The sequence below is a fragment of the Passer montanus genome, unplaced genomic scaffold, assembly GCF_014805655.1.
Source record: "Passer montanus isolate IOZ18808 unplaced genomic scaffold, ASM1480565v1 scaffold3, whole genome shotgun sequence".
Taxonomy (NCBI): Eukaryota; Metazoa; Chordata; class Aves; order Passeriformes; family Passeridae; genus Passer; species Passer montanus.
Window position 1 is genome coordinate 13016389 of NW_024367707.1, and position 26346 is coordinate 13042734.

Genomic DNA, 26346 nt, shown 5'->3' on the forward strand with positions numbered 1-26346 from the left:
CCCAGGTGGGTGTCAGTCACCTCTCCTTTTCCCCACCCTTGACCCCTGCTGGGCACTGTCTATCAAACCAGACATTCCAAGGAGAGTGTCGAGCAACTGGCAGGTTCAAAGGATGCTCTCCACCCCCTGGGGGGCCATTGGCCCACCCAGGTGTCCCTCTCACCTGAGACCCCCTCCCCTCATCCGTGGTTGGTGCTCCCTGGGGCCCCTCCCCTGCCCCTCTCCCCAGGTAAAAGGACAAACAGACGGGGTCTGGGGTTCTGTTGGAGAGTTCTCTTGGGAGTGTTCAGTGAAGTTATTGCAAGATTCAGAGGCCATGCCACCAAAATAAAAACTCTGGACTAAAATCTCTCCATCAGGATCCACTCCTTTCTTCACCTCGCCTCAAAGGTTTCTCCAGCTCAGGAAGGCCTGAGGAGTGACCCCCTTAACAGCAAGCTCCAGCCCTCAAGCTCTGGAGCTCGGGGCCTGCCCGGACTTGTCTCCACGTGCCCAGCTGTGTCCACAGGTACTGAATAACATCTCTGGGGAGGAAGGACCACAGGTGCCGCTATTTGGTCAGCAGCCGAGGCTAGACAGACCAAGGCAGTCCCGTCACTAATATTAGTACCACTCCAATAGGCAACATTATGAATTACATCAAGACGTGTACAAAAGCCATGTTGCCTGAAAATTATTGAAAGATTTTCTTAATACCAAACTGAACATATACTACACTACAATTTCAAGCACGACTCCATCTGTTCATTTAGAAGGTCAAACCTAAAGGTTTTGCTTTCCAAATGTTCTGCCCAAAGCTTTTCTCAAGGTCTCTCCTTAACACTATTGTTAATGCCATAATGGAGTTGAAAAAAGCTTCCTATTTTGACAGAAAAGTGTGTTGTTGTTCAACTGAAGCTCTAATAAAAGTAAAAAACCAGAACTGCTGAATATTTTTTATTTTCTGTGCTAAAGGCAGATCCTTATAAGTAAATAAAATAATTCTTGGAACTTTAGATACTTATGTGTTATATGTGTATGTATATTTATAGATAGAAAATAATATTTCTATGTGATATATAAATCTGAGAAGATTTCAGCAGATATATCTAACTTCTCTTGAGAGGGGAATTCCAGCACATTATTTCATTATTGATTGTCTAGTTGTGTGAAGTCAAAATAGGTTTCAAACTATACTTCCACTACAGAATTTGCTTTTTAATGACGGCAATAGTCCATCTTTGCTGTTTACCTGTATAAAGTGAATATCAATCTAATTCAGGTCAGCAAATGACAGTTATAGCAGAATATTTCATCTCTATATGAATACATTTGTGCAGTTTTCTAGAGTAGGATCTACTGGATACCACTATATGCTTCTATTCACTGTCTCTCTATACTAATTTTTCAGCTGAGAATCTGAACAGTACTAATTAGGCTGCATAGGTTTCTCTTTGCCTCTTTGTTCAGTTTGGGCCCTTGTAGGGAAGTTAGAAGCTCTTTTATTTGTTCTTAAAACTTTAGAGGCAACTGTTGCGGTGTGATGTCATGATTTCCCTCAGTTTCCCCTGGTTTCTCCCTGAAATTTCCTTCCCCAGGTGGGTGTCAGTCACCTCTCCTTTTCCCCACCCTTGACCCCTGCTGGGCACTGTCTATCAAACCAGAAATTCCAAGGAGAGTGTCGAGCAACTGGCAGGTTCAAAGGATGCTCTCCACCCCCTGGGGGGCCATTGGCCCACCCAGGTGTCCCTCTCACCTGAGACCCCCTCCCCTCATACGTGGTTGGTGCTCCCTGGGTCCCCTCCCCTGCCCCTCTCCCCAGGTAAAAGGACAAACAGACGGGGTCTGGGGTTCTGTTGGAGAGTTCTCTTGGGAGTGTTCAGTGAAGTTATTGCAAGATTCAGAGGCCATGCCACCAAAATAAAAACTCTGGACTAAAATCTCTCCATCAGGATCCACTCCTTTCTTCACCTCGCCTCAAAGGTTTCTCCAGCTCAGGAAGGCCTGAGGAGTGACCCCCTTAACAGCAAGCTCCAGCCCTCAAGCTCTGGAGCTCGGGGCCTGCCCGGACTTGTCTCCACGTGCCCAGCTGTGTCCACAGGAACTGAATAACATCTCTGGGGAGGAAGGACCACAGGTGCCGCTATTTGGTCAGCAGCCGAGGCTAGACAGACCAAGGCAGTCCCGTCACTAATATTAGTACCACTCCAATAGGCAACATTATGAATTACATCAAGACATGTACAAAAGCCATGTTGCCTGAAAATTATTGAAAGATTTTCTTAATACCAAACTGAACATATACTACACTACAATTTCAAGCACGACTCCACTTTAATACACTGCTTTTTGTATCTAATAAAGGAGTAATCCTATTTTACAGCTCTCACTAAAACCACACAACTCCTCAAGAACAAGAAAAAAAGATTAAATTGCACTCATTTAGAAAATGAAATTTTGAAATAATGACATAAATAATCTTTGAAAAACAGCCATAATCTTAATAAAAAAATTTTCTCAACAGCTTATAACTTAGCTGTAAGAGGGCTAATGAACAGAGAAAATAGCATAGCATTTAAAATCTGCACAGGATAAAGTTGTTCCAAACAAATAATTCATTGATCTCTTACTAATGCCAATAAATATATTACCATTTGTCTAAGGAAGCGCAACTGATTGAATGGATTTGAGTGCGAAATGTGGCAGAGGAAGAATGTTCATATTAGCATATTATTTTGGTCTGTGCAGTGACTATTGTTAGCTTGAGGACAAAAAAAGGTAAAAATCTAAACATGATGGTTTTTGAGAGTTCATATAATAATTTAATGGATTCTCTTCAGAACAAAGAAAAACAATTTACCTGTTCTGGGATTATTTCTAACCCATTTTCAAGGATCTGTGATAAGCAATGAATATTGCACTAGTTCATTTAAAACAATGTAAAAAAATAATAATTCTTTAAAGCATTAACGAAATAACTGTCAGGAACATTTCCAGCTTTCCTACACTAATAGGCAGCTGTTCTATATATTTTTCTATAGGAAGTTTGAGTTGGTATGACAGAGAAACAACCATCTACTTGTTCTGACAGGTAAATTGGCATATGTGACTGAAGGGAGAACACAGTTTCCATTGCTCACTCGTTTCAATAATATGGGTGGGTAATAACTCATATCTCACAACTTTTACTCAAGTAAAAATGCAAAAAGTCTGGAGAAGAGTGATAAGACATAGATTTAATGAAGGGATTGACTGAAAGAATTTTCTCTGAAGAAAAAAACAGGTGATTATTGGTGGGAATCTGAGATACTCATGGAGCTGATCATACCAGAAAATTTATAGAAAGTGAATGTTCAATGCTTATTCCTGTACTGGTAGTGTAAATATCACAAGAAACTAGCAGAAGGTAATTTCAAAGCATGTGAATGAAAATTACGTTTCATGCAATATGTAGCTGATCTGCAGCACCCTTGCTGTGGAAAGCTGTGAACACTTAACACTGGCATAAATTCAGAAGGGGACAGAAAAAATTCATAGTTATTGAACTAGTTCAGAAAATTCTTGAGGTGTAGATTTCCAATCAGTAAGGGAATATAGTGGGGATACTATTTTTACTTTTCTCTGTAAATTTTCTTCGAGCTTTTCCCTTAGACTAATTACAATCAATACAGATTTCCTTCTTAATTTGGATAAAGTTCAGATGATTTCCATGATCAGTGAATAATAACATTATCTTTTTAATAATTACTAATTTTGTCTGCATGTGGACACAAAATTAATATGGAATTCATTCTGCGTAGTATGATCCCACTGATAAATGCAAACTGACTACAAATATCTTCCTGCATTTAATGTTACAAAGGATGTAACTTGCAGAAAAAGGCCCAGAAGTTATACTGCTTTCATGCTGTTGATGTCCTACGGAAGTGTGCCACATACCTGCTGTCAGTCTTTTGACCAACTTCTCATGGTAGAAAATTTTGTTTCTTTTATATTTAGAGATTAAGGCCATTAACATTTGCTTTTATGTGTACATGTTCTAAAGGAATTTATTCTTAAATTCCAGATACACCGAAAAATATTTTTAAATTATATCATGTCAGGTGTGGACCAAGAGTTAAAACTGTGGAAGAAGAGACAGAAGGAAATGCATGAAAACAAAACCGATCACTTGACCTCAAATAAGAGAGAATAAAAATTTGGAGATAAAAGGAAAATTAAATAAAATGCAATCTTTCTTTATCAAGGATAGATCACAACAGGGAAACTCATATGTTATTAGATAACTGCTTTTGTACAAACAAAAATTATTAAAACTTTTAGGACTTCTAAGAATTCTTGTGGGTTGCCTACACTAGCAACTGAGCACACACACAGAGGCATTCAGTCTGTCCCTCAGTCACTCACTTTACCTCTTCCCTCAGTGGGAAGGGGGAGAGAACAGAAAGCTCAAAAGTGAAGAAAAAGCACTCCTGATTATAGATAAGATAGTTTAATAAATGAAGGAAATAAGAGGTGGGGGGAAGTCATGCAAAGGCAACTGCTCAACACCTCCTGCATGAATATCGATGCCCAGCCAGGCTGAGTAATGGCTAACTTGGAAGAAAGCCCCAACTCTCTCTCACTCGTTGTTGCTCAGCAAGTTCAGGTCAGGTCTGTTGGGCCAGCTGTTCTGTCTGTGTTGCCTCTCAGCTTCTTGTCTGCTCACCCTAGGAGGCAGGCAGAGAGAGCCACAGAAAGCTATGACCATGTGCTCGCACTGCACAGCATTAGATGAAACATGGGTGCATTACCCGCACTCAGTCAAAAGTCCAAATCACAGCATCCTAAAAGTGTCTATGAAAAATGGTTAACTTCATAGCAGCTAAACCTCAGCCAGGCCCAGTTACAGCCATGGTTCATAAGAAAATATAATTTAAACCAGAAATGTGTAGGAACTAAAACTGAATAAATACTTTTCTCTGAAAGAGGGGAAATGAATTACACTGAAGGTCAGTGTCATCTCGAAAGGAAATGAGTGATAGGCAGGCTTTCAGGTGTGAGTATGGTGACTCATGGCTGAGTAGGCTAGTAATGATCTGGAAACACTAATGAAGACCTGGGAAACACCTTTGAAACAGAGAATATTCCATCAGAGAGGAGAAAGCAAAGCAAGGCAAAGCAGAGCAAGGCAAAGGAATCCAAATTATATTGCTGATTCAGGGTAATAAAAATAGATGTAATGTGAACTCTTGTCACATTAAGGAGCTAAAATACCTTAGTCATTTTAATCAAGCAAAGTGGATTTTTGTCCATAAAGGTATCAGCAAGATAAACACAAGGGAGGATAAAATGCCTTTGTCTGATTTTCTGTCCTTTTGTTATCTATGCTAAGAAGTTGTCACTGGAACATGTATAAAAATTAATAATAGTCATAATAGCCTATCCATAACATATATATACACCTATGAAGCTCTGGGACAATCTTTCAGGAGGATGGTTATGAAATGCAAAAACCAACTACTTTTATAAAGGATTCTATTAATTACAATGAGAACTACATAAAAAGCAACTAAAAAATTGTCTCAACAACTGGGGAATACAATTAGAATACTTCTTCCAGAGCCCTATTCTCAGCTATTACAAATAAATATATTTTTGATAATGCTAACTAATATATGTAAATTGCTGTGTAAATCAAAAGAATTACTTACAATGCCTACTTCAACAATTTCCCCTGAAAATAGCTTTTTTAATGAAAAGAAGACTAAATAATTATTTTTCCACACATCTGCAGTACTTTTTGCTCATGCAAATTGAAACAGTGATTATTCTTTCCTGTCTAGCCTCTCACTGTACTAATATCACAAAATCTTTTAATTCATAATGCAATTTAATTATCTATTTTTTCTCTGAAAACAGCAACCACAGTGTCTACATTACTTAATACACCAACAAATGTATTGGATTTTTTGGTTCAGGCTGCAAGTACATATTCTTTCAATGGCATATGCCATTGCCATCTGAATAGCCAAATAGGAGGGCCTTCATGTTTTCAACAAACAGCTCATTTAAGTCAGTTTGTTTTGTATAAATTTTACCTGAGTTTGTGTTCCTTGGTTCAGAGAGATCACTTTGTTTATTTGCTAATGTAATAATATCATCACTGTTAGATGTGATGAAATAAATATCATACATTTCATGGAATTTGTAATCAAAAAGTCATTAAGATGCATTTCTGTTAAAAAAACCAAAATAACCAGTGAGTATTAACATAGAAGAAAGAGTGGGTCTTTTTTTGATTAAACCCCTTTCCATACAAAATATCCCAATGTATTTAGATTAGTTCTGTCAGAATTGTTGTTACTATTTGTGAGTGACAAAATTTCATCTGTAAAGATTAAGTAAATGTTTAAAGATCAAATTTTTTCTCAACCTGATTCAATATCTTATATGGTTCTTTAATGTCTGTCAAAGCTGCAGAGGTATTAAGACTGAAATAAACCTTCTGTTTTGCTACAGAGCACAGTAACACCATAAAGGAAATTATGTTTGATAAACTATAAGGTATTTTCTCTGAATTAAATATATTCCAATATATTTGTTTATTATGCAATTAGATGTAACCCTTGCAATCATACATACATTTCAAAATTTTTCAGTTTTCCAATGAAAAAAGTTTGTGAACCAGTGGCTGAATTTATTTTGTACAATATGATGCAAAATATAAAGAGAAATCTTCTATAACTGATGCTAAATCAAGTCTTCTTTCTAGGCAAATGACTTCAAGCTTTAAGGAAAAATGAGATGAATAATACCTGATGATGAGCAAAGATAAGCAATCTTTCAGTGTTGGTTCCTTCAGTTCCAGAGGGTTTTTTTATGATAAATACTGTCCTCAAGAGAAAAATCTATTTTTATTTGTTCGAGTTGGAATTTGACGTGCAGCCATTGCAAACGACCAGGCAACAATCAGGGAGAAATACAATTCTCAAATACTACTTAGTAATATATAAAATTAATCTTCTACATAGATCTTCTATTACCATAATTTCATTATTTACTCTACAAATATTTCTGCTTTAAATTTGTGCAATTGATCTGCACATGTTCCTGAGAGTCATGAAGAAAAAAATGTACATTTTAGGAAACCAGTGATCAATACAGGCCTAACAATGAAAGAGCTAATCAATATTTTCTTTGAATTTTTCAATTTAATACTTACAGTATGCTTATTATAAATAAAATATACAAATATTAAACATTACTGAAAAAGACCATGTGCAATTCAGGATAAGTGACTGAGCTGTTTGGTTACTGTGAATTAATGCCGTAGTTTGAATGTAGTCAGATGACAACTTTCTTGAACAGGGAATCTGTAGCTAAGAGCATTTTATTTTATTGTCCTTTTAAGAAAAATGAGAAGAAAACTGTTTCCACAAGAAAAAAAAAAAATCAGATAAACAGAATAACATTACAGTAATAAGACTTCTGATTTACATTGATGTGTATACAAAACCAATATAAATTATAGATTATTCAGTAATTTCTTGGAATTAATTGGTGGAAAAAAATATTTATACAGACAGTAGAGAGCAACAGACTCTCCTTTTGATTCTGACAAGAGGGAAGATTTCCACTGTGTCAAAGGTGAGATATATGACTATAAATCTAGAATGAAAGAGTTCTTCATTCTCAGGAAGGGAAAGACGACCTATAGTAGCTGCAGATTTGGACAGCACATTTATCAGTAGACTAAAAGTAAAAATAAACTATATGAAACATTTTGTGAATAAAACAATATAGAAAACAGTAATTTAAAATTACATCTTTTAAAAGAATGTTATTATTAATTGTACAATTGTTGATTAGAGAAGCTGAAGAGAAGGCAGAGAAGTGCACAAAAAGAAAAATAGGTAATTCATGTGCTCTCAATTGACCTGAAATTTGATGTAGAGATATATAAAACGTGACAATGATTTCATATTATTAGAGTTTACTATATGACTTTCTATAATGTGTTGAAGTTAGAAGGACAAGACTCAAAGAGTTACAAAGAATGGAATGGAAGGCAGTAAAGGGAAAATACTATTGAAGTACAGTTTTATGAGTGGAAGACATAACATGCTTAATAGGTACTAAACAAAAAAAATGGTCCATACGTAGTTTACAATGTTATTTAGAATCAGTATTCACTGTAAAATAAATGCCCACAGAAAAGCAAAAGCTTGCTATTATCTGAGTAGAAAAATTAATGTTGCTGAGATGGTTACATGTGGTTAACCTAGAATGATAAAAATAATCAATTTCTAAAAATTTTTAGGTACATTTCTTCAGTTTAGTAAGGCTAATAAAGATCATTCTTGTGTAGTGAGAGATCTGTCTAAAAAAACTTAGAGCCATTTGACTTTTAAGTTCAAGGATGCATAGAAACCAGGTAGGATTATTGAAGATAAGGAAAGCATGAAAATACTGTCCAACTTCAAATGAAGGTAAAATGAGGTCAAAGGAAACGCAGAGCAGTCATTTGAATTTCCTACACATGGCAAATTAATAAACACACATTCCTAAAGAAACAATTTTCAAAATCCAAGTTAAATAATCATAGAATTTAGAAATTTCAAGAAAAAAGGATATTGAAGTAAGCTTATTTACTTACCTTATCTGCTAAGATAATTAACTTATTTACAAAATAAACAATTGAATATAATATTTATATATGTATTTAATGGAATCACAAACTATATAAAATTATGAAAGGGATAATGAAGACCTCATTAAAATATTCCCAAAAAGGAACATTTTACAAAGATTCATATTCTGTGTTCTATATTATATAAATATTCCATATTTAGTGAGTACCTCTGGGAGTTCTTTTGGATCTCGTACTGTTTAATGTTCTCATTAATAGATTGATGCATTACAGAGTACCCATATTCAAAGTTGGTGATGATCCCCTGGAAAATGAATAGGGGAAGTGGAAGGGAGACTGTGAGGGTTGCTAGTACTCTTATTGCTAAAAACATTTGGTCAAGTAAGTAAAATTTCTAAACAAATATCAAAAATCCCTCTAAGGATTGGTGCAGTCTGAAGTTGCTGTTGACAGCAAAAATGCCTCATTGTTGCTAGAAGAGACTGGATAAGCATCAGCATTACATAAGGTCTTGTGCCTGTACAGAAGTGTAGGCTGAATATCAATTACCAATTAACAATGTTCATAAGAAAAAAGTTAAGAAAAAAAGACCAAAAAAATGGCTAAGGAATAGCTTTTTCAGACTTTCAAAGTAATGTTCTATTCTGCCCCAAGGAGAACTTAAGTGGAGTACTTACGTATCCAATACAACATGTCAACAAAGATGCAGATCAACTGAAAAAATATGAAGTAGTTCAACAAATATGATTACAAATAAAGAAGAAAGGTCTGCTAAACAGAGAGAATTGTCACTTAGCTTTGAAAAAAGCAGGCTGAAGAAAGAAAATAATGTAGTATTTAAACACGGTAACATTTGCCAGAAAAGAAGGTGACAATTTTTTGGCTGTGCTTTTTTAAACCAGGTAATAAACAATGACTTTAAGAAAGGAGATTTTGGACAGAATTTTATAGTATGTTGTTTTAAAAAGCTTTACTATCTATATTTTACATTTTTAAAGAAGTTATATATATTTTTCTCACTGAAGAATATGGAACTGAGTGAGTTTCTGCTGTGTTTCCTCTCCAACTGCCTATAACATGAATAATGATATGCAATCGCAAACGTAAAAGCGGAGGGGAAAGAAATGCCTACTTAAAAAATTGTAAGAACTTTGTCCCAATAAAAAATTTAATCAAATCAACTTCAGAAAGTGTGGCCCCCTGAGTAAGGCTGGCTGGGCTAGAAGTCTAGGGAGAGCATGAACTTACATTCCTGTTGATTTGGATTAAGTATTAATGCACAAGTTAATAAAGATATTACTCTTTACTCACTTTTAGGCTGCTAATCAATGCACCTTTATCCTTTGCCATAAATCAATTACCAAAAAAAATGGTCTTCTGTAAAGAAAAGTTTCCATTATTATCAATTCTAAGTAAGATTTTTAAGAACTGATTTCTGTGTATTATTAAAAATATTAACACTTACAGTAAAATTCCTTTGAAATAAAATTTCAGTGATTTCACTTTATAACATCCAATCAGAGTAGGACATTAACCTTGAATTAAATTCTTTAAAATTTTCACAACTTTAAAATTTGTGAAACTTTACATTTTAACAAGTATTATGGGTGTTTTCTTCTTTGTTTAATTTTTTTCTGTGTAGAATCAATTCTTAAGGGATAATAATTGTCTAAAGCCAGAAAACTATGAAAAGACATTTCAAAAAAAAAAGAAAAAGAAAAATATCCTCTTGATCTATTCAAAAATTGAATACAATTAAATGAAGTGTCCTTTTTCTGTGGTATAATGCAGCAGCACATGATTAGGTATTCATAATTCACTTTGCTTCTAAATTAATGTGGCACTTACTTTGTTCTACTAGTTAAAAAAAATGCTTTAGACCTGAAAACTATGGGACAAGACATTAATTAACTTACTTCATCATACAAATATTATTCAAGATACCCCATTTTTGCTCTGTTTTGCTTAATTTTTTTTCAATAGTAAGTATGGAGACTTTCGCACTTGTAGAAAATATTTAGAGAACATACTTTATTATTTTTTTAAATTTACATCCAAACACCTGAGGCCCTTCCAGACAATCCTCCATTTCTAACTCCCTTTTAACTTCTTGGAAAAGCAAGACAAAGCAAAGCAAAAGGAATGAAGGTATTCCAAGAGACAGAGCAAGAATGTAGTGTGGTTTTAAAACAACCTACCTGGAATTAAAGTCAATATTATTGCTGTATCTCTGCAATGGAATTTGGAGAAGAGATACTCATGAAAATACCTGATCAAAAAGGCTCTGCATGAAAAACATACCTACACCAAAAGCACTTACTGGCTTCAGCAATGACATTTTTCTTAATTTCATTATGCAGATCACTTTTCAAAATTAAATTAAATTGTGATGTGACTTTAAAATTATATTTCCAATTTTAGGTGGAGTTTTATTTTGTTTTCTGTATTTTCTAATTCCCAAGGATTTCTTTAATTTTGCAAGCAAAACACTGTCCTCTTACACAGTATAGCTACACATACTTATATTTTAGAAATGAAGAAAAAGAGCAGTGTTTGATGATCATTTAAATTTAGCCTGTCATGAAACTCAGCTGTATTCAGCAACAGAATGCTAGAGGATAATTCTATCCTCTGACAAAATTTCACAAATACATCAAATAAGACACAAAATGATAGTAGTTATTAATGATATTAATTGCTTTGAGTATTATGTTGCCACAATTTGAGTATTGTGGTGTCAAATACTATTTAATATTATAAAAATATGGGCATATACATGTCTATGTGTATAGACATACCTACATATATGTACCTACATAATCTTTATGTCTGTTTTGGTACTGTGTCTGTCTTTTCCCAAATACCTGATCTTTGTATCCCCCATTGCCTATTTTAATTTGTAATTGTTATTGTGTGATTTGGTTTAGTTGATTTTTATTATATAGTTTTCTCTTCAAGCAGCTCACTAAAAAACTACTACAGTTCCAGAATAACTGCACACCTTGTAAGGAAAAATCCTCGCTCATTTTTAAAAAAAAATTCTCATCAATACTATAGAATACTTTTTTGTATGCACTGTTCCTTGAAATGGTCTTATCATGAAGTCATAACTTCTGTCATGATCTATTCTCTTAATGGAATTGCTTTTGTTTTCTTTTGTGCTGTGTTTTATCATATGTCTTAGCATGAAAAATGTGACTTGTTTGCTGATAGAAAATCTCACACACTGAGTATGGATTCTGAAAATTTTTTCACGGTTTTCAGCAATTCATCTCATGTTTTCTATTTTATCAGAAGATGTGGCATGTTTCCGTGTGTCCCTGATCCAGGTTAGAATATCAGAGTTAGAATATCAGAATATCAGAGAATGTTTTCTATTTTATCAGAAGATGTGGCATGTTTCCGTATGTCCCTGATCCAGGTTGGAATATCAGAGGCAATAATGTGCTGTAGATGTTAAATCTAGTTGGGGAGAGCATGTCTCTTTGTTCTAGTATTGCAGTAATACTCACCAATACTGAAGCCAGCTATTGGAAACTTAGCACATACAGCTTCTCCTTAGAGTATGTAATGTATTTTCATGCAAGAACATAAGCAAAATTCATTTCACATCTGCTTTTTTCCTAGAGAATATCAGCACAGGGATAAGAATTAAGATAATTATTGTAATTGAAACAAATAATTTCTGTTGATCTGATCTGAAACATTTTCATGTCAAATGCATGGTGAAGGTAAATTTGCTCACAGAGCGGGACTGAGCAATCAAAACTCAAGTAAATTTTCTTCAGCATGCAGCACCTCAATTAAGGTCAATGTGGCATATTTAGCTTTAATTTTAAAAGTTTCAGATCTTTTATACATTTAAATTGTGTCTATCTAATGGCTGGATGTTCCCTACCAAAATCTGAAGAAAGTAAAATTTCAAGAATGTCCTATGCAAGCCTTTTTATCTGTTTATCTATTGCACACATAAGTAGTATTTCAGCATCCAACAGGAGAAGGACTCCTTTTGTGAGGGAATAAAAGATGTTTTATTTTTCATCAAAATCTTTTTATTTCCTGTCAAAAAGTTAAACCCTGGGAAAGTTTGTTTAATTTCACTTGGAAAAGCCTAACTGCTTTTACTTCTAGTATGTGTTCCAGAAATGGAATTTTTTTATTTGATTAAACATAAAACAGATCTCAATAAAGATTTTTCTCATGCAGCCAGTATGCCTAGGAAGATTTGTGAGTCACTGGACCATCTGGTTTTATTCATCAGTTAACTGATTAAGGGTCTAAGTTAAGAAAAATATAATAGGAATTCTATGAAGGAATGTGACTCCAACACAGGTAGTCACTTTAACTGCATCAATTTCCCCATTGCAGCCTCTCAAGACAAAACTGCAGAGATGCTGAAGACCTCTGCGTGAAAGCCAGCATGAAGCAATAGGGGTCAATCTCATATTCCCATTCTGAATGACCGGTCCTAATTCATAACATGTAATTTCTTTTCCCAATGCTACAAACAAAGGAAAAATAAATCCTTTATAAAATGTAATTTTACATTTTTTTGTCAGCACACTGTAAACATAATTCTTTTTACTGTGAGTCACCAGATGTTATGAGTCAGTAATTTATATATGAACTTTCTGGTCTTATTATATTATTTCATATTAAGCTGTATTCCATTCCATTCCATTCCATTCCCTTCTATTCTCATGTAATTCCAGAGATAGGATTTTTTTTTTGCTGTTCCTAAAATTACTTAAATTCAAGGTTAAACCCCAGAGAGTAGCAAATCAGAAAATAATATACATATACTCTTCAGTTTTCTCTTGTTTTATTCCAATACGGTCATGGTAGCAATTGTTCCACTGTGTACATTTTCCTTCCTTTTTTTATATCCTACTTTTCATAAATAAATAAAAAAAATGTTGCCACTCAAAAATCTAGAACCTTGGAGATCACATTTATTAAAAGGACAGGATTTAGTGATTTTACTGGATCTCACTGCTTTTATTTTAAAATGTCACCTGCTGTTTTCAAGTTACAGTTGCACAATTGAACTATGTTGCAGGTTCCCTGGTCAAACAAATTGAAAGGAGAACAGGTTACCATAGAAACAGCATCAGGACAAGCCTGTGATATTGTTAAAAGAAAGCAAGGGTTGGCAAAATGAGCAGCGCTTGAATCACAAAACCAGATGAAATGCTGAAGAATCCCCTCACTTGAGAAAGGGCAAGTGTTTAAGGATCAGTCTGTGAGCTGCTCATCAGAGATTCACAATGTGGCAAATAAGTCCCTTCAGACTCTTTTACAAATCTTCCAAGCACAGGCCAAAATTTATTTGTAAAGTAAATAGAAGTCTAGACTGAAAAGAAAATGAAAAATATTTTTCAAGGTTTTAAGTCTGAATGGTAGAGCCAGTTAAGCAATGAGGAAAAGAAAACTCACACAATCCCCAGAGTTGTGACTGAAAAATGTTTAAAAATGGGGCAGAAAAAGAGAGAAAAGGAACAGTGAGACTGATGAAATGTAACAGAAGAATAAAACTGAATATATTTATAGGAAATGGTCAGAAAAGAAAATGAAGCAAGAATGCTTGCCAAATATTTAATAGCATTCCTGCTTCAGAAGATTTTGAGTAAAAATGATGGAACTGTGCTCTCCATATGAGTATGTCCTAAGATGAGCAAATGAGTAGTCAGGTAAAATGAAGCCTAGCGGAGGCTATCTCAGATGTACTACCTGAGCCTATCTTCCAATTTAAAAAAAGTTCCATGATGTCATAAACTCTACAGATGACAAGGCTCTGCATGTGACAAGTGCAGTCATGGTCACAGTTTTGGCAGTATCGTATGTCACTCTTTTGGCTTTGATGTATCCAGAGTCCAGAGAGGCTACAGATGTTCCTTGGGTCAGATGTTGTGATTACTCTTGACATGAAAAAATGTGGTATGTGTTATTTTTGGAAGGGGTTACTGTTGCTTATAAAGAAAGTACCAAACTGCAGTAGTCAGGATAAAGATTTGCATTGACTATATGACTGCACTGTTAACATCTCTTTGTATTTTCACTAATTTTTGCTTTAAAATACATAGCCAAATGATTAACATATTTTTTATGATCATTATCATGGGTATTGAGTTGCTAGAAGATGTGTGAAAGAAAATATTTAGCTCCTGTTTGGATCATGTAATTTATAATCCCCCCAAACTCAAAAAGCAACTTATTTTGTCAATGAATAGTGAAGCTTCCAGGATACCTTTAAATATTTCTGATTATTTAAAAAAATTTCTATGGGCCATATTTCAGAAATCAAAAGAAGTACTTTCCTACTGCATCTGATAACCAATAAACGTGACAAGAAACAGTCTGGCGCACCAACCAAGATCAAAGGACAGCAATGTCATTTCATTGGGCAGCATTCTTAAAATTAGTCAAGGAGCTATCTTCTTTAAGCACTAAAACAGTATAATATTATTTTTTAAAGTTAAGTTTTGTTTGCAGTGGTGAGGTGTCAATAATCATTAGTGTTGTACATTTAGGTTCTCATTTTATCGTGGACAAAGCATCCATCATGAATTTGAGATGTGGGACAACAATAGGTCTGTTTTTTTTCAATTTTTAATGTCAGTAAATTTGCTTTTACAATAGATTATGTAGCATTTTGATTGTTTGCTTTCAGAAATGTCTAGCTTTACTGACTCTTTTTCCCATATAAAAATTTTAGGGAAACTAAAAATAATGAGGTAGATGTCACATATTCCATAAGACTTGGGTAAAACAGTGCTCTGAGAATTATGTGAGAAGAGAAACAGAGGCTGCCTCTTTCTGTTACTGAGCTAGGTGACAGCTTCATTGGCTCTAAATCAGTGAGGAATGACCTAGATGACTGAGAGAGCAAAGAAAGCTTGCTGAAGGAAGCTGCTTTAACCTCCACACCAGTCTGAAATTGAGGTTTTTGTGGAAACACAATGATTTTCTGACTTGTGAATATGCTCAAACAAACCTTCCAACTTAAAGCTTCCATTTTCAAATAGAGGGTTCCATACTTCTAGGACAGACAAAATAGGTGCATGCAAGAATTCTGCATTGTTTTATTATGCTGTTAATTTTTACCTAGTTAATTATTTTTTTCTCTTATGTTGTTAACAGTTTTCTACTAAAGCTAAAAGGGAGGAGATTAGCTGAGTTGATTACATCATGGTGCTAATAACACCAAGGCTTTTGAGTTCAATCTCCATGTAGGTCATTCATTTAAGAATTGCATTTTCTGATTCTTGTGGGTCCCTTTCAACTCAGAAGATTCTGTAATGTCTGTAATGAAGCAGGGGAAGAGAAACAAAGAAACTGTATGGAGAGAGATTCATTGGGATAAATATGTTCTGTATTTCAGTGTACTAAAGTCATATGTATATCCTTTTAGAGTTATGCTTTCATGTTACAAAGAAGCAATTTTATGCAGCACGCACCATAGACAGCCATGTGCATATTGGAGCCTTTGCCTCTGGTGTTCCTGGAGATCTCTGAAGAGAAAACACTTGGATAACAGGTGACTCTCTCATTCCTGGGGATGAACGCAGTGAAAAGGGACAATACTAAAAAAAACCCCAAAAACAAAAGAAACCACAAACCAACCCACTCCCCCGCAAAAAAACCAAAAAAACCCAAAAAACTCAAACAACAACAACAAAATAAAACACCCAACCAAACAACAACAACAACAAAAATCGAACTCAAAAACCAACAAACTCAAAAACCCTCTTGTGTTGGGATAGTTTGTCACAAAATTTTCAATAATTTTACTTTTCTTTGATGTACTGATGTCAGTAGATTGAAGTGCTGCTTAATTATCTATGACAAGGAGAGAAAAAAATGAAAAAACATAAGGAAAATGCTAAAAGTAGAGAACTGTAGTGAAAAAAACACTTCAGCCTAAATAAGCTGAACACCTTCAAATTATGTGAATGAAAAAACATCAGGAAGGAGAAACTTGACCCAAAATACAGATTTTACATTGTTCTAAGCATTTCTAAGTTCCTCTTCAAAGCAGAGATCACTTTTGCATTTTTGTACCACTCTGGAAATAACAGAAATCAAAGGTGACAGTCAAGAGACACCAAAGCTCACAGTATATTCAGCAAAACTACATTAGCTTTGCAATCAGCTATGGGAAACCTGTCAATGGAGTGATTTATATAATTGATTAAAATTCTATGGTGACTGTGCTGTAACCTAGGCATGTCAAGGTAGTGGATGTCAATTTGATTCCACATGATTCTGCTGAAGACTAGCAACAAATTTCCTTTCTACATGAGTATCACTAAATTAATTCTCATTTCCTTCAGATAGGACATGGAACCAAAGAATATTTCCTGCCCCCTAAGTGTGACTGTGAACACTGATTTACAGAGATATGAGTAGGAGAGATATTTTTTTCTGAGAACTACTCCTTTCTTTAGGATGGAAACACAGGTTCACAATCTGAAACTCCACAGAACTGATTTGCTCCATAGTTTTGGAATAACCTCTGAGATATATAATCACTAGTTTCACATATTTGGTGTATTAACTACATCCTGCCTGAATACCAATCAGTGAGAAAGATATATAGTCTATTCAGGACTGAGATTATGTGTGTGTGTGTGTGTGTGTGTGTGTGTGTGTGTGTATACACATATATGTTTTTTAAGCCTAAGGAAAAGTGCTTAGTTTTAATTCTTTTTATTTTAAAGTTTGTTAAACTATTTTCTTTACAATAACTCTGAGAATATATCTATATCTTGAAATTCAGACTAGAGGGAGAGAGATTATCCCGAAGAGAATCTGATAGGGACATACACACATACATTTGTTAAAGTTCTTAAGTGTCAACAATATTTTTGTTTGCATGGTAAATAATTATTACCATTTTTTGTCAACAAAACAATTTGGAGGTACAGCCTCTCTTAGCAATCATTCTGGGTTCACAGATGTCTGACAATTTGGACAAGGAAAAGAGAAAACTTTTGAGTTCAGGAGCAAGTCATACCATATTCAAGGTGTAACTATTGCAACATTTGTTAACCTGCTACGACTTTTTATAAAATTTAATTCATAAAACATATTCAGTGTTGAATATTAAATGATGAAACATTTCTTGATGTTAGATGTCATAATAGTTCAGATAATATGGGTAGGGATTTCATGTAAATGTACTATTCCTTAACAGTATTCTAACAAAATAACATCAATGATGGGTAGATCCATTATACTTTGAGTAAATACCCATTCCTTTGTAGTCCAATTCATTTCAAGGGGATAACATACAGAACACTACTCTTTTCAGCTTAAATAAAATTACCATCATAAAAGTTTACATAATGTCTACAGAGGCTGATGAGAACGAACATCAAGAAGTTTCAATTATTGGAACTTTTGGGGCTTGCTATTTTCTCACTATTTTCTGACTGAAAAGCAGAAATTGCTGTGGCAAAAATTAAATAGTCGCGGTTTGACCAGGTAGTGAGTTTCTGGGATAGTTTTGGTCAAACTAATCAGTGGCTAGATTTGAAAATTGGCGTGCCCACTGGGGACCTGGATATGCCTCTCAGAACACACAGGGGTTAAAAGCAGAGGATTCCAAGAGGGACTTTCTCTTTCGAGTCCAGCGCTGAGTCGAATCTGTCCTCCTCCCCTGCCCAGCTGCATCTGGGTGGGGAGGGGGGAGGCCGTGCAGCCTGTGAGAAGGGAGGCTGGAGCCCTGCAAGGTGCTGGGGTGGAGGAGATCTGGGATGGTTCGGGCAGACCTCGGAGAGAGTGATAGAGACTGTGCTGGCTTGAAATTTGATATCTTGTGCTGGCACCATGGCCAGGAGAAGAAGTGGGGGGGTAAGGTGCCCAGCCACCACAGACTGCGGCTGAGGTTTTAACCCCGCTGATGCTGATCTTGTGCTGGCACCATGGCCAGGAGAAGAAGTGGGGGGGCAAGGTGCCCAGCCACCGCAGACTGCGGCTGAGGTTTTAACCCCGTTGGTGCTGAGACAATGGAAGCTGTAAAAACACTGATTGTCCCTAGCCGAGAATTGAGAGGGGACGGAGGATGGGCCAGTGAGAAGAAGGCTTGAGTAAGTGATGAAATGTCAGCAGATGAGAAGTGCCCTAGATGGAGGAGATGATTAGAGTGGCCTTTGGCTGGACTTTCTCTTATACGGCCATGGGACGGAACCAAATCTTCCTGTAATTTGGAGACTGCACCTTGTGGGAGGCGGTTGGCCAGATGCCAGGAGTGACAAAGCTGTTGTGAGAAGAAGTAGAGGGAGCAGAGACTGATGGGGAGGGTGTGGTGGAGCCCTCTGCCTTCAGCGGAGAAGGGTCTCTGTTCCTGAGAACCTCAGGCCCCAGGGGGTGAAATAGAGGGGGGACAGGTGTCCCAATGGTGAGAGGCTGTCACTTCTTGGAACTGGGCAATGCATTCTTAAAAGGACCTGAGAAGAAGTTTGGATCCATGGACGGTGGTGAGAGCACTGGACATGGAAGGAAGATGGTCACCACGGCAGATTCTCTCCGGGCGGCTGCCACTTGTGACATGGAAGCACAGGAGGCTCCAACTGTGTTTCCTGGGGAGGCCCATGGTGCAAGAGGGAGACTCCTCTCTCTCCTGATGAGCTGGGAGGAGGTTGTGTGAAGGATGGTATTGGACTGAGAATTGAGTGTTAGAGGGGTGGTAGCTGGACTGGGAATTACAGTCTTGTCATATGGTGTGATGGTGTTAGAGGGGTGCGGGGAGGAGGAGTGTTTTGGAGGTTTTCCATTGTGGATTGTTGTGTGGTCTTTTTCTTTTTTTTTCTCTCGTCTTTATGTTGTAGATCAATAAAGTGGTCCCCACCCCCCTTCCCCCCCCCACCCCCGCCATTCCCAAGTGGGAGCCTGCTTTGTTCTGTTTCTGGGTCACATCTCACAGTAACCATTTTGGAAATATACCTTTCATGGGGGCACTGGCACTGTACCAGGGTCAATACATGACACTTACATTTATTGACACACGAATAAAGTAAGAATGAATTTTTAGCTATAGAATCCATTTTATATACATACACTTACTTACCAAAATAATAATTTTTACATGCAGACATGTTCTTTTATGTCAATGTTTCAACTACGAGGCCCAGTTGTTTCAAATTCTTTAGGCTGCAAACTTTTAAGTTTTCACAGTAAAAGAATTTTGGGATCCAATAAATTCATGCCCATTTTAAAGTAGCAGATATTGTGTTCATATGACAACAATAGTGAAATGAGAGTAGAAAAAATTTTTGCAATTCTCTGCTATTTTGCTCTATATTCAGTCACTTACACAAGCTGAAGCTATAGTTTTTATCTTTTGAGAAGGGAAACAAATATGAAAGAAGAAATGCACAGAAGATCTATACCAGCAGAAATGTCTCTTCACTATAATTTCTAGTTCAAAAGAAGCATTCCTTTAAATTATGCCTTTACTGAGGTCCCTAATTAGCTATATTTTAAAAGTTGCTGAAATAAAGAACATATCATCTAATAAAACATCTTGAATCATTAAGGAAGAATGTAATGTAATAATTTATTTTTAATACCTACTCCTAAATGAAAGCAGCTGTTTCCACTTCAGTTAAAATTAAATGTTTAGAATTAATTTGTTAAAAGTAGGTAGAACTTTAAGTGTCTCATCATCAAGAATTTGATTAGTATTTTTTTTAGCACTGATAATAAAAGATACACTTGTGATTCCTGTGGAGTCCTCATTTAATATTGAAGTCTCTCATTTAAAAACCTTCATTTAGTATACAATTTGAAAGTGTTTCTAAGAGCTTCCATGCTGGATTATCTATTTGCAATTTTAACCATTATTTGATAATATTAAAATTCATAATACTAGTAGTATTCATAATACTGGTAGTGTTCCCTGACTGTCTTTAGCTTCTGCTCAAGATAGTCATGTGTTGCCTATGCACTAAGTTCTTGTCTGTGTAATGGAAGGTTTATGTTAATCAAGTAATATTTTCATGTATTAGTATTAACTATATTAACTAATTATCATTTTAGTATACATATTTAGTATTATCTAAAGATCTTGTTAGGTATCTTCATCAGTTTGGAAACTTTATTGATTGAAACAATGAAAATAAAGCTTCAGTAATAGGAAAATTAGGGAAAAAAGGTTACTGAATGCTTTCACAGAACAGTCCAAATGAGGCACTGAGATAAAAAAAAGGATGTCTGTTGTAGGGCCAGTACATTGTATGGTTACTCTCATAAGTGTGGCTTCCATAAAAATTACAACCAAGAGTACAAGATGAGGCAGAAACAATAGTCATAAACGTTCCTTTCATGGTAATACAACAGTACTTCTACAGAGAGCAGGGCAGCACAAAATTTTTGCTTGACCACCTCTGCCCACCTATGAGATAATCTGGCAACTTCACTCTGAAGAAAAGGGGAAATGACACAGATCAACAAGGTTAGATACATCCTTACATACCAAAGCCTGAAGGAACTCCATCAATGTCATTAACTAACAGTCAATTTTGTGCCTATTCTACATTGACAAAATGAGACATGTTTTTCCAAGTATGTCTCAATACAGTCTTAATGCATTTTTTCCTACATTCTGGCTTACTTTTTACTTTAACATTTCTGAATTTCTCAGGAGACTTTGAAATGGATGTTGCATAGCAATATTATAAAAGAATAAAACACAAATATTTTTATAGTTATGTGTATATATATATATATATATATATAAAGTTGTGCATATATGTATATATAAAATATCTTTCTGATTACCTAATATTTTAATTTTTTTTTTAGCAATGGTAATAATAGTTAACAAACTGTTTGCTTAAACCTATTCTCTTCAATCTACAGAAATACTTTTGCACATCCTTAGTGTTTCTAGTTGAAATATGTTAAAAGTTAGTATTTTTATACCTACCATGTTCTTATTTATTCACAAATTATGATGTTTTATACAACACTAAGGAATTAAATATTTGATCCAAATTGTGTAGAAATGAACCATAATACAATGTTTGTAAGGAGTAAGCAGCTGTCAGTCAATTTGGGACAGTCCAATGTTTTAATACACTGCTCTAATAGCCAGTTTGGGCTTTGAAATACTTTGATAATTTCAGTAATTCCCATCACAGTGTGGCATCAGGAAGAGTTCTGTTAGTGGAACTATAAAAGTGATGAGGTGTCTATGAAAAAGATGGAAGGAATGTAAATCTTAAGTCAGGATTTTGAAAATGAAGACAGAGGGAGAGCAAGAATCAGGAATTATCAATTAATTATTAACCAAAGATGTTTCCCTGTCTAGAATTCTCTTTATATACATGCTCCCAGGACTGATGTGGCCAGCTCCCTCGTCACCTTAGGATGAATCCCATCCAGTCCTATAGTCTTGTGAGCATCTGAGTGGCTCAGGAGATCACCAACTACCCTCTCGTGCATTACAGGGGTTTATTCTGCCCCCCACAGCAGCTCAGGAGGTCACTGTCCTGAGGATAACCTGACTTACTGTTGAAGACTGAGACAAAGAAGGTATCAAGTACCTCACCCTTTTCCTCATCTTTGGTGACTACTTTTCCCACCATGTCCAATAAAGAATGAAAGTTTTCCTTGGCCCTGTTTTGTTATTAATGCATTTATAAAAATCCTGTTTATTATACTTAACAGAAATGGCCAGATTAAGTTTCACCTGAATGGTCACCTTTCTAATTCTCTATGTGACCTAAATAAACTCTTTTTTTTTTCTTTCTGTTTTTTTTTTTTCTTTTTTTTTTTTTTTTTTTTCTTTTTCTTTTTTCCCTTCCCTTAAGAGTCTGATACACTCTGTTGGGGGTTGGGGGTTTTTTTGGGGGGGGTTTCTTGTTGGTTTTTTCTTTTTCTTAAAGAAACTAAAGCCTTTGCTACTTCATTCATACCTGCAATTGTTTTTGTGTTTCTTCCTGGCAGAAAGGAAATAGTTGTTAGATCTGTGCTGTGTTTTGATCTAGCAAACACTAGGTAAGGGTTTACTCAAAGACTTTATCTTCTGTGTTAATGCTTTGTGCATGGATGGCTCTCAATGTTTACTACATACATTTTGTGTTGACATTTATGCTTCAAGCAAACTCCAAACTCCAGCAATAATACTTTGTCTTTTGATTATATCATGGGCTCTGTGAGCGTTGGATTATCTAAAGTAAAACTGTGGGTTTTGGTTTTGCTTGAATACTTAGGTGGTTGCTTCTACTTTATAGCTGTGTAAATGACTTTTCATCGGCCCAAATTTCTTAAATGTTGCAGTGGCTTAAAATTCAGTTCCACTAACATTTGCCTTTGAGAAAACATCATTTACAGTCAGCTCGTATACAGAATATCCACAGGAATACCATTTAAAAGGGTGCATAAACACAGTCAAGTAAACTGCTAATTTTATTCCAGAAAGTGTTCACCTAACATTTTTTGTGTTTTCAAAACCTCATTTATTTTCACAAAAACCATATTTATCTTTTCACAAATGTACAAAAATATCAGTGGTCCTCCATGACTTACTTACACTGACTTCTGCAACTCCACATTCTCTCACCCATTCCACAACATTCCCAAAGCTCCATTTTTTGCACATAGCATTATTCATTTATTATTTTCTTTGTTCTCTTTCATGGTCCACTGAAACTGTGGAGGAGTTAATGCATTTTTAGTTTCTCATGTAGTGAAATTTAGTCTTTGATGTTTTAAAGGATTTGATTTGCCCAATGGGCACTAGACAAATCAATCAAATTATTTTAAATACATGAATTTACCAGGGAACTAAAGAGACTTTAATCTTTGTCTTACCACTGTTTTCTGTGTTTCAGATTCAGTTTGATTTTATGCCTTCACAGATGATATGGGAATGGGATCATTTTTCCGGGATTTTGGGGTTCTGCCTGCCTCTGTTGGGACAGGAACTCCAGCTGTCTGCCTGCTGCTCAGAAAGCCCAGACGGCCCAGCAGTACACAGGCACAGCTCCTGTGGAGTGGCTGTGAGCTAGCGAGAATGCACTCTGTGCACGCTGACCATCTGCTCTCACTCTGTGAGCAGAGGTGCAGTGGACATCAAGGGTGGGCAGCAGGTGTTACAGCTTTCTCCAGGGTAAGTACAAGGGCTACAGTGCTGTGCAGAGTAAGCCCTTGGACTTACTGCAGGCGAGTCCATGCAAACCAGCAGCCTCTTCAGAAAGTTTTGGCTGTCCAAGAAGCCGAATGGCGCCTATTGACCATAGGCTGCTAAAATATATTTTCATCAGTTTCATCTGCTACACTGATTTTCTGATGAAGAACCCCCCCTTACCTAACATAATCATTGCATTTATGCAATAATGGAGTTTTGGGTTGCTCCTCTGGAAAATTGCAATGCTCTATTTATTATATTCCACAAGATCAAACACTTTTTAATGACCCTGCTATGTTACTTGCAATTTGGATCTAATTGGGAAGATAGCTGTTCCCTTGTTTCACTATTTATTTAAGTCTTAATAGAAAACTACCTTATGAACATTGAGATTTTGGATCTAACATGAAACTAAGGTAACTGCCTGAGGAATGGTACTAATTATATAATTATTAAACTAATTTAAGTGAAAAAATACAGGGCAGAATGAATAGAATAATTTTAGTTGCATCACTTTAGATCTCACTGGCTACATAATAGGGATGTAACTTGACTTAACTGATCAGAATTCATTATAACAGGTACATAGATAAGTCAGATTTTTTTACCTTTTAATTTTGTACCTCTCTAATATGAAAGAACCTTGTCAGTTTAAACCAAAGGGAGATATATGTTACAGAACACAAGTGCTAATAGCTTTCGAAGAAGTACATAATGCTTTACTTCTCTGCTAAAACACTAAGGATTTAGTGGTAATATATATTATAGAGATGCAAATAGAAAAAGCTGAATAACCAGCCCAGTCTCATTCAGTTAGAATACTTAATTATTCAACAAAGAAAATACTGGACAAATTTAATTTTAGAAGCGTAGGTATTTGCACTATGACATCCAAAGGCTTGAGAGATTATCAATGGCTTCCCATCCCAAGAAAAAAGCACAAAACTACTAATTACTTGAGACCAGATTCACTATGAGGATACTACAGACAATCTTTTATAAAAACAATTTCATAAAATTGTATACATCTTGTCTAAACAAAGATGTATACAATTTTAAAATGAAGTCTTTTCAAAGTTTCACATATTTGGGCTTACACTGGAAGGATTATCATAGCAAGGAAGAGGAAAAATTATAGAATATCTGAAAATAAGTGGTAGCTCACTCATAAATGGGAGGCATAATATTTTGAGATCTCCCTATATATGTTTTTTTCCTGCAAAAAAACTTGATTACAAACAAATAGAGACATCTCAAGTCCTGGGCTTTAGACTCACCAAGCTAACAGTGTTGTCTTTAAAGTAGCAACAAAAGTTAGATTGAGAGAAAACAGAACTGGGGAGCCTTCTAGAAATTCTCATCTCTTTCCTCACTGTGGTGAGCTTAGATGCCATAGAAATTTTACTATTTAACAACTGACTTGTTAGCACAACCAAATCTCTACCATTTCTCCTATTTTTGACCCTAAGTGAGAAGCTTAAACAGCTTAAACAGGTTGTTAACTCAAAATTATCAGATGATGGGCAGAAAGATGCACCACTCAGTTCACATCTAGTTGTTTAATCTTTAGATGGAAAAGAGGGTAAGTCAGCTGATTCTCCTAGTCTGCTTCTAAGACCACTACAATTTAAAAAAAAAATGTTGTGTTGTTGCAAAACATCTGAATCATACCAATGAAATGAAAGCCTGAGAGGAAACCAATGTGATTGGAGTAAAAGAAGGAAATCTTGACAGAAGGGTCAGATCACACTTGTCAAACATGATTTTGTAATCATATAAATTTTATTTTAAAAAGGAAAGGTAATTATAGAGAAGGTGAAAAATTGAACAAATAGACATGAAAAACTGAAATAATCTTCACTCTTAAACTAAATTATATAATAGAAAAAAGTAGAATAGCTACATTCCTGAGATAAAAAATAGTTACATGAAATGACATTGTAGATGTTAACCTAGGAAAAAGACAGGAGTATTTAAATTGCTAAGTAGATAATTGAATTTTAAAGGTATGAATGTAAAATGGAAAAAAGAAGGTACTTTGCTTGACAGTATTGTGACATTGACAGACTCAATAATGAAATAAACAGTAGACTTTACCTAAAAAAATATTATCACAAATTCTCAAAGTCTAATATTTATAATATTAGTATATTAGCATCTGCAATCTCATTTCATAGAAAAAGAATACTTGGGAAATAAACACATTCTTGGTTGATGTACTCTTTTCTCTAGTAAACTACACAGGAAGGAAATTTTATTTCAGGAAAAGAAGATGGCACTTGGTTAAATGTGCAAATTATTTTAAAGGGATTATTAGTTTTCCTTTCAATGTTTGTTAATTTTTAAGCAATTATTATTAAGGATCTTGATAGAATAGAATTATTATTAAGGATCTTGCTGCCACAGAAGCAGAAGTTGCAGCTACTCCCCTTGCTGGCCTGACCACATTATAACATGAAGGACTAGAGCTCATAACCTTGATGCTGTTCTCAAATATTAGATACTATTTTTCTTTAATCTCATTTTCATGTTCCTATATGAGGCACATCCACTCTAAGGTGGATGGAGGTGAGGGAGAGGAGGGGAGGGGAGGGGAGGG